Source organism: Cydia amplana, chromosome 19, assembly GCF_948474715.1.
Source record: "Cydia amplana chromosome 19, ilCydAmpl1.1, whole genome shotgun sequence".
NCBI lineage: Eukaryota > Metazoa > Arthropoda > Insecta > Lepidoptera > Tortricidae > Cydia > Cydia amplana.
This window is the reverse complement of record NC_086087.1, coordinates 8,650-17,500: the sequence shown is the minus strand read 5'-3', so window position 1 is coordinate 17,500 and position 8,851 is coordinate 8,650.

Here is an 8,851-nt window from a genome sequence, read left to right as displayed (position 1 = left end):
GGGTTCGTCCTTCGGCAGATCTGGCTCAAATTCGGAATATAAGGGTTTCTTAAGGAGATCTAAAATCTGGACCCCCCTTTGGGGGTGGGAAACGCCCTCCTTCTGGGAGCTCCCATACAAATTTTTCAGTTTTTTCAGTTTTTATTTTTTTAAATTTAATGTTACAAGGCTGGATGGTTGAATTTATAGATGAACAAAATGTATTAAAATTGTACACAAACGGTTTTTTTTTCAGCTCTCTATCTCTAAAAATAAAGATTTTAGACCCGGGTCAAATTTTTTTTTAAATTTTTTTTATGTCCAAATCGGTCCAAAAATAGGTCTATATATACGAAAATGTCTTACTCGTCTAGTAGGAAATAGTGAAATCCGACTCGCACTTGACCATTCTTCATAGAAATTTGTGTTTTTGGTATTTTTGGGCTAGTTTTTAGGATTTGTATGGTAATATTTGGTACAAAGTGACATGGCATAATGTATATTGACATAATCTGACAGTTTTTGTCAAATTTAGTGTAAAATGATATTTTGTCATAGTTAAGTACAAAATAAAAAGACTGAAATACTGTAAAATGGGACGTTCTTTGACAGAATCTGTAAGAATCTTGAAAGTTGACAGTTTTTTAATAAATATGGATCTTGCTTAGAAACTGCCGTCATGACCAAGTGCAAAATGACAGATTTTCACAAAAACGACATTTTGGCTAGGTGTTATTACCTATATATGACACCATTTTAGACGTGATATTCTTTTTAAGAATAGAAAATACTTAGTTATGAAAACGGATTGCTAGGGACTAGGTAACTAAAAAGAAAATCATTGGGGTAAAATTCTCTGCTCCCAGAGATAGGTAGGTTAGGGTTATTTTTTTTTTGATGTCCCTAAAAACGACACTGCTCCCAGAGATAGGTAGGTTAGGGTTATTTTTTTTTTGATGTCCCTAAAAACGACACTGCTCCCAGAGATAGGTAGGTTAGGTTAGGTTAGGTTAGGTTAGGTTAGGTTAGGTTAGGTTAGGTTAGGTTAGGTTAGGTTAGGTTAGGTTAGGTTAGGTTAGGTTAGGTTAGGTTAGGTTAGGTTAGGTTAGGTTAGGTTAGGTTAGGTTAGGTTAGGTTAGGTTAGGTTAGGTTAGGTTAGGTTAGGTTAGGTTAGGTTAGGTTAGGTTAGGTTAGGTTAGGTTAGGTTAGGTTAGGTTAGGTTAGGTTAGGTTAGGTTAGGTTAGGTTAGGTTAGGTTAGGTTAGGTTAGGTTAGGTTAGGTTAGGTTAGGTTAGGTTAGGTTAGGTTAGGTTAGGCTAGGCTAGGCTAGGCTAGGCTAGGCTAGGCTAGGCTAGGCTAGGCTAGGCTAGGCTAGGCTAGGCTAGGTTAGGTTAGGTTAGGTTAGGTTAGGTTAGGTTAGGTTAGGTTAGGTTAGGTTAGGTTAGGTTAGGTTAGGTTAGGTTAGGTTAGGTTAGGTTAGGTTAGGTTAGGTTAGGTTAGGTTAGGTTAGGTTAGGTTAGGTTAGGTTAGGTTAGGTTAGGTTAGGTTAGGTTAGGTTAGGTTAGGTTAGGTTAGGTTAGGTTAGGTTAGGTTAGGTTAGGTTAGGTTAGGTTAGGTTAGGTTAGGTTAGGTTAGGTTAGGTTAGGTTAGGTTAGGTTAGGTTAGGTTAGGTTAGGTTAGGTTAGGTTAGGTTAGGTTAGGTTAGGTTAGGTTAGGTTAGGTTAGGTTTTTTTTTTTTTTTTTTTTGCGGTGAGGGAGAAAATACTCATGTATACCGCCGGCCCGTACCGACGGTTATGTCCGACTCAGCTGGGAATGGTGCCCAGCCGCCTACGGACTAAAAACTCCCCCACTTCATGTTGAGTGTAGTATGTTTTTATTAGGTGTGTGTTGAGTGTAACTGGAGTGTTTGTTTGATTTTAATTTAGGGATAACCGGCCCTCGCTAATAATACGGGCGACCAGCTATCCTAAAATGAAGTTTTGGGGGGACAAGTTCTGCCGCCCGACCGCCCGCCCCATGACAGAAAATAATGAGTGCGGGCGGCCGCCCGGCCACTGTCCCCCTGCAAGAGCTTGGATATTACTATGCGAGTTATTTTAATTGAAAATTTAGTGTTCATGTGATAAAGAGAAAGATGGTGCATAGATAATTTTAAGGGGACGCTAAGTGCCGCCCGACCGCCCGCCTCACCACAGTCAGTGAGTGCGGGCGGCCGCCCGGCCACCGCCCCCTTGCAAGAGATTAGAGTTTAATTCTAGCATTTAACAAAATTCTTGGTTTATATGGCATGTGATAAGACAAATAACTGCAATTTTTATCAGCGTAAACCAATAAATACGATAGTTCTTATGTAAAGCGAAATGGTGCAATAATAGATTCAATAACAAAGGTATTTTACAGATAGGATCGGATAGGATCTACTAAAGTTACAATATGACACTATCGTTAAAGATTAAAGTTACATTTGTAAGTTTTAATATGTTAAATCTTAATTAGGTTGATAATCAATGCGCGATTTTATTCTCTGTATCATAGATCGCATTCGGGGGCAAAAAGTTGATGTAGCGCTATGTGCTGTATTTAGCTTGTGTTGGTCCTCAGTTACTTGTTTATTAAATGCATCGCAGTTGTGGCACTTTGTTTTGGTCTGATCTTTTTGGTGTGGGCATGATTTATATTCATGGTCGGACGATGCGCAATGTGAACAGATGGTTGTGGTAGCCTTACAATGCTTTCGCGTATGGCCATACTGCATGCACTTAAAGCAGTGCAAGATAGGTACGTGCTCCTCTGCATGCACCCGTTGGTGATCTATGTTAATTTTACCTATTTGAATGAAGGCCTTAAAAGTGGATGGCGTCGTCATGAGTACAGCATTATACAAACGAGGATTTTTGTTGCCTTTTTTAAAGTGGAATGAAATCTTATTGCTTTCATTAATTATATTTTTGAGCGGTTGATTTTGACTAATTATAATATCAACAAGATCCTTTGTTGGAACATCTACGGATATACCCTTTAAAGTAATCATGGGGCGAAGTGTCTTTGAAGCTTCAGCGGCAACTTCCGCATTGACGTCGTTAGTCCTGGATAATGCAATGTCACGCTGTTCTTTTGTGTTGAATTCAATGCGGACTTTGCCATTTGATATAAATTTTGTAGCGGTTGGGGCAAAGTCCGTATCACGGAAGGAGACCGTTTTTCTCCATGCCTGTAAAGTTTCAGCAGCACCTTCGCCGGCCTTCTTAGAAGTGATGACAATCGCCGGATTCGTGGTCACCTGTGTAGTTTCCGAAGATACTGCAGCAGGCGCCTGCTTCACGGACCTACCCGTCACGGTAGCGTATGTAGTTTTAGTCGATGCTGTAATGGAATTTTCGGTCATCGAACGTATATCACGCGGTTAGGTTAGGTTAGGTTAGGTTAGGTTAGGTTAGGTTAGGTTAGGTTAGGTTAGGTTAGGTTAGGTTAGGTTAGGTTAGGTTAGGTTAGGTTAGGTTAGGTTAGGTTAGGTTAGGTTAGGTTAGGTTAGGTTAGGTTAGGTTAGGTTAGGTTAGGTTAGGTTAGGTTAGGTTAGGTTAGGTTAGGTTAGGTTAGGTTAGGTTAGGTTAGGTTAGGTTAGGTTAGGTTAGGTTAGGTTAGGTTAGGTTAGGTTAGGTTAGGTTAGGTTAGGTTAGGTTAGGTTAGGTTAGGTTAGGTTAGGTTAGGTTAGGTTAGGTTAGGTTAGGTTAGGTTAGGTTAGGTTAGGTTAGGTTAGGTTAGGTTAGGTTAGGTTAGGTTAGGTTAGGTTAGGTTAGGTTAGGTTAGGTTAGGTTAGGTTAGGTTAGGTTAGGTTAGGTTAGGTTAGGTTAGGTTAGGTTAGGTTAGGTTAGGTTAGGTTAGGTTAGGTTAGGTTAGGTTAGGTTAGGTTAGGTTAGGTTAGGTTAGGTTAGGTTAGGTTAGGTTAGGTTAGGTTAGGTTAGGTTAGGTTAGGTTAGGTTAGGTTAGGTTAGGTTAGGTTAGGTTAGGTTAGGTTAGGTTAGGTTAGGTTAGGTTAGGTTAGGTTAGGTTAGGTTAGGTTAGGTTAGGTTAGGTTAGGTTAGGTTAGGTTAGGTTAGGTTAGGTTAGGTTAGGTTAGGTTAGGTTAGGTTAGGTTAGGTTAGGTTAGGTTAGGTTAGGTTAGGTTAGGTTAGGTTAGGTTAGGTTAGGTTAGGTTAGGTTAGGTTAGGTTAGGTTAGGTTAGGTTAGGTTAGGTTAGGTTAGGTTAGGTTAGGTTAGGTTAGGTTAGGTTAGGTTAGGTTAGGTTAGGTTAGGTTAGGTTAGGTTAGGTTAGGTTAGGTTAGGTTAGGTTAGGTTAGGTTAGGTTAGGTTAGGTTAGGTTAGGTTAGGTTAGGTTAGGTTAGGTTAGGTTAGGTTAGGTTAGGTTAGGTTAGGTTAGGTTAGGTTAGGTTAGGTTAGGTTAGGTTAGGTTAGGTTAGGTTAGGTTAGGTTAGGTTAGGTTAGGTTAGGTTAGGTTAGGTTAGGTTAGGTTAGGTTAGGTTAGGTTAGGTTAGGTTAGGTTAGGTTAGGTTAGGTTAGGTTAGGTTAGGTTAGGTTAGGTTAGGTTAGGTTAGGTTAGGTTAGGTTAGGTTAGGTTAGGTTAGGTTAGGTTAGGTTAGGTTAGGTTAGGTTAGGTTAGGTTAGGTTAGGTTAGGTTAGGTTAGGTTAGGTTAGGTTAGGTTAGGTTAGGTTAGGTTAGGTTAGGTTAGGTTAGGTTAGGTTAGGTTAGGTTAGGTTAGGTTAGGTTAGGTTAGGTTAGGTTAGGTTAGGTTAGGTTAGGTTAGGTTAGGTTAGGTTAGGTTAGGTTAGGTTAGGTTAGGTTAGGTTAGGTTAGGTTAGGTTAGGTTAGGTTAGGTTAGGTTAGGTTAGGTTAGGTTAGGTTAGGTTAGGTTAGGTTAGGTTAGGTTAGGTTAGGTTAGGTTAGGTTAGGTTAGGTTAGGTTAGGTTAGGTTAGGTTAGGTTAGGTTAGGTTAGGTTAGGTTAGGTTAGGTTAGGTTAGGTTAGGTTAGGTTAGGTTAGGTTAGGTTAGGTTAGGTTAGGTTAGGTTAGGTTAGGTTAGGTTAGGTTAGGTTAGGTTAGGTTAGGTTAGGTTAGGTTAGGTTAGGTTAGGTTAGGTTAGGTTAGGTTAGGTTAGGTTAGGTTAGGTTAGGTTAGGTTAGGTTAGGTTAGGTTAGGTTAGGTTAGGTTAGGTTAGGTTAGGTTAGGTTAGGTTAGGTTAGGTTAGGTTAGGTTAGGTTAGGTTAGGTTAGGTTAGGTTAGGTTAGGTTAGGTTAGGTTAGGTTAGGTTAGGTTAGGTTAGGTTAGGTTAGGTTAGGTTAGGTTAGGTTAGGTTAGGTTAGGTTAGGTTAGGTTAGGTTAGGTTAGGTTAGGTTAGGTTAGGTTAGGTTAGGTTAGGTTAGGTTAGGTTAGGTTAGGTTAGGTTAGGTTAGGTTAGGTTAGGTTAGGTTAGGTTAGGTTAGGTTAGGTTAGGTTAGGTTAGGTTAGGTTAGGTTAGGTTAGGTTAGGTTAGGTTAGGTTAGGTTAGGTTAGGTTAGGTTAGGTTAGGTTAGGTTAGGTTAGGTTAGGTTAGGTTAGGTTAGGTTAGGTTAGGTTAGGTTAGGTTAGGTTAGGTTAGGTTAGGTTAGGTTAGGTTAGGTTAGGTTAGGTTAGGTTAGGTTAGGTTAGGTTAGGTTAGGTTAGGTTAGGTTAGGTTAGGTTAGGTTAGGTTAGGTTAGGTTAGGTTAGGTTAGGTTAGGTTAGGTTAGGTTAGGTTAGGTTAGGTTAGGTTAGGTTAGGTTAGGTTAGGTTAGGTTAGGTTAGGTTAGGTTAGGTTAGGTTAGGTTAGGTTAGGTTAGGTTAGGTTAGGTTAGGTTAGGTTAGGTTAGGTTAGGTTAGGTTAGGTTAGGTTAGGTTAGGTTAGGTTAGGTTAGGTTAGGTTAGGTTAGGTTAGGTTAGGTTAGGTTAGGTTAGGTTAGGTTAGGTTAGGTTAGGTTAGGTTAGGTTAGGTTAGGTTAGGTTAGGTTAGGTTAGGTTAGGTTAGGTTAGGTTAGGTTAGGTTAGGTTAGGTTAGGTTAGGTTAGGTTAGGTTAGGTTAGGTTAGGTTAGGTTAGGTTAGGTTAGGTTAGGTTAGGTTAGGTTAGGTTAGGTTAGGTTAGGTTAGGTTAGGTTAGGTTAGGTTAGGTTAGGTTAGGTTAGGTTAGGTTAGGTTAGGTTAGGTTAGGTTAGGTTAGGTTAGGTTAGGTTAGGTTAGGTTAGGTTAGGTTAGGTTAGGTTAGGTTAGGTTAGGTTAGGTTAGGTTAGGTTAGGTTAGGTTAGGTTAGGTTAGGTTAGGTTAGGTTAGGTTAGGTTAGGTTAGGTTAGGTTAGGTTAGGTTAGGTTAGGTTAGGTTAGGTTAGGTTAGGTTAGGTTAGGTTAGGTTAGGTTAGGTTAGGTTAGGTTAGGTTAGGTTAGGTTAGGTTAGGTTAGGTTAGGTTAGGTTAGGTTAGGTTAGGTTAGGTTAGGTTAGGTTAGGTTAGGTTAGGTTAGGTTAGGTTAGGTTAGGTTAGGTTAGGTTAGGTTAGGTTAGGTTAGGTTAGGTTAGGTTAGGTTAGGTTAGGTTAGGTTAGGTTAGGTTAGGTTAGGTTAGGTTAGGTTAGGTTAGGTTAGGTTAGGTTAGGTTAGGTTAGGTTAGGTTAGGTTAGGTTAGGTTAGGTTAGGTTAGGTTAGGTTAGGTTAGGTTAGGTTAGGTTAGGTTAGGTTAGGTTAGGTTAGGTTAGGTTAGGTTAGGTTAGGTTAGGTTAGGTTAGGTTAGGTTAGGTTAGGTTAGGTTAGGTTAGGTTAGGTTAGGTTAGGTTAGGTTAGGTTAGGTTAGGTTAGGTTAGGTTAGGTTAGGTTAGGTTAGGTTAGGTTAGGTTAGGTTAGGTTAGGTTAGGTTAGGTTAGGTTAGGTTAGGTTAGGTTAGGTTAGGTTAGGTTAGGTTAGGTTAGGTTAGGTTAGGTTAGGTTAGGTTAGGTTAGGTTAGGTTAGGTTAGGTTAGGTTAGGTTAGGTTAGGTTAGGTTAGGTTAGGTTAGGTTAGGTTAGGTTAGGTTAGGTTAGGTTAGGTTAGGTTAGGTTAGGTTAGGTTAGGTTAGGTTAGGTTAGGTTAGGTTAGGTTAGGTTAGGTTAGGTTAGGTTAGGTTAGGTTAGGTTAGGTTAGGTTAGGTTAGGTTAGGTTAGGTTAGGTTAGGTTAGGTTAGGTTAGGTTAGGTTAGGTTAGGTTAGGTTAGGTTAGGTTAGGTTAGGTTAGGTTAGGTTAGGTTAGGTTAGGTTAGGTTAGGTTAGGTTAGGTTAGGTTAGGTTAGGTTAGGTTAGGTTAGGTTAGGTTAGGTTAGGTTAGGTTAGGTTAGGTTAGGTTAGGTTAGGTTAGGTTAGGTTAGGTTAGGTTAGGTTAGGTTAGGTTAGGTTAGGTTAGGTTAGGTTAGGTTAGGTTAGGTTAGGTTAGGTTAGGTTAGGTTAGGTTAGGTTAGGTTAGGTTAGGTTAGGTTAGGTTAGGTTAGGTTAGGTTAGGTTAGGTTAGGTTAGGTTAGGTTAGGTTAGGTTAGGTTAGGTTAGGTTAGGTTAGGTTAGGTTAGGTTAGGTTAGGTTAGGTTAGGTTAGGTTAGGTTAGGTTAGGTTAGGTTAGGTTAGGTTAGGTTAGGTTAGGTTAGGTTAGGTTAGGTTAGGTTAGGTTAGGTTAGGTTAGGTTAGGTTAGGTTAGGTTAGGTTAGGTTAGGTTAGGTTAGGTTAGGTTAGGTTAGGTTAGGTTAGGTTAGGTTAGGTTAGGTTAGGTTAGGTTAGGTTAGGTTAGGTTAGGTTAGGTTAGGTTAGGTTAGGTTAGGTTAGGTTAGGTTAGGTTAGGTTAGGTTAGGTTAGGTTAGGTTAGGTTAGGTTAGGTTAGGTTAGGTTAGGTTAGGTTAGGTTAGGTTAGGTTAGGTTAGGTTAGGTTAGGTTAGGTTAGGTTAGGTTAGGTTAGGTTAGGTTAGGTTAGGTTAGGTTAGGTTAGGTTAGGTTAGGTTAGGTTAGGTTAGGTTAGGTTAGGTTAGGTTAGGTTAGGTTAGGTTAGGTTAGGTTAGGTTAGGTTAGGTTAGGTTAGGTTAGGTTAGGTTAGGTTAGGTTAGGTTAGGTTAGGTTAGGTTAGGTTAGGTTAGGTTAGGTTAGGTTAGGTTAGGTTAGGTTAGGTTAGGTTAGGTTAGGTTAGGTTAGGTTAGGTTAGGTTAGGTTAGGTTAGGTTAGGTTAGGTTAGGTTAGGTTAGGTTAGGTTAGGTTAGGTTAGGTTAGGTTAGGTTAGGTTAGGTTAGGTTAGGTTAGGTTAGGTTAGGTTAGGTTAGGTTAGGTTAGGTTAGGTTAGGTTAGGTTAGGTTAGGTTAGGTTAGGTTAGGTTAGGTTAGGTTAGGTTAGGTTAGGTTAGGTTAGGTTAGGTTAGGTTAGGTTAGGTTAGGTTAGGTTAGGTTAGGTTAGGTTAGGTTAGGTTAGGTTAGGTTAGGTTAGGTTAGGTTAGGTTAGGTTAGGTTAGGTTAGGTTAGGTTAGGTTAGGTTAGGTTAGGTTAGGTTAGGTTAGGTTAGGTTAGGTTAGGTTAGGTTAGGTTAGGTTAGGTTAGGTTAGGTTAGGTTAGGTTAGGTTAGGTTAGGTTAGGTTAGGTTAGGTTAGGTTAGGTTAGGTTAGGTTAGGTTAGGTTAGGTTAGGTTAGGTTAGGTTAGGTTAGGTTAGGTTAGGTTAGGTTAGGTTAGGTTAGGTTAGGTTAGGTTAGGTTAGGTTAGGTTAGGTTAGGTTAGGTTAGGTTAGGTTAGGTTAGGTTAGGTTAGGTTAGGTTAGGTTAGGTTAGGTTAGGTTAGGTTAGGTTAGGTTAGGTTAGGTTAGGTTAGGTTAGGTTAGGTT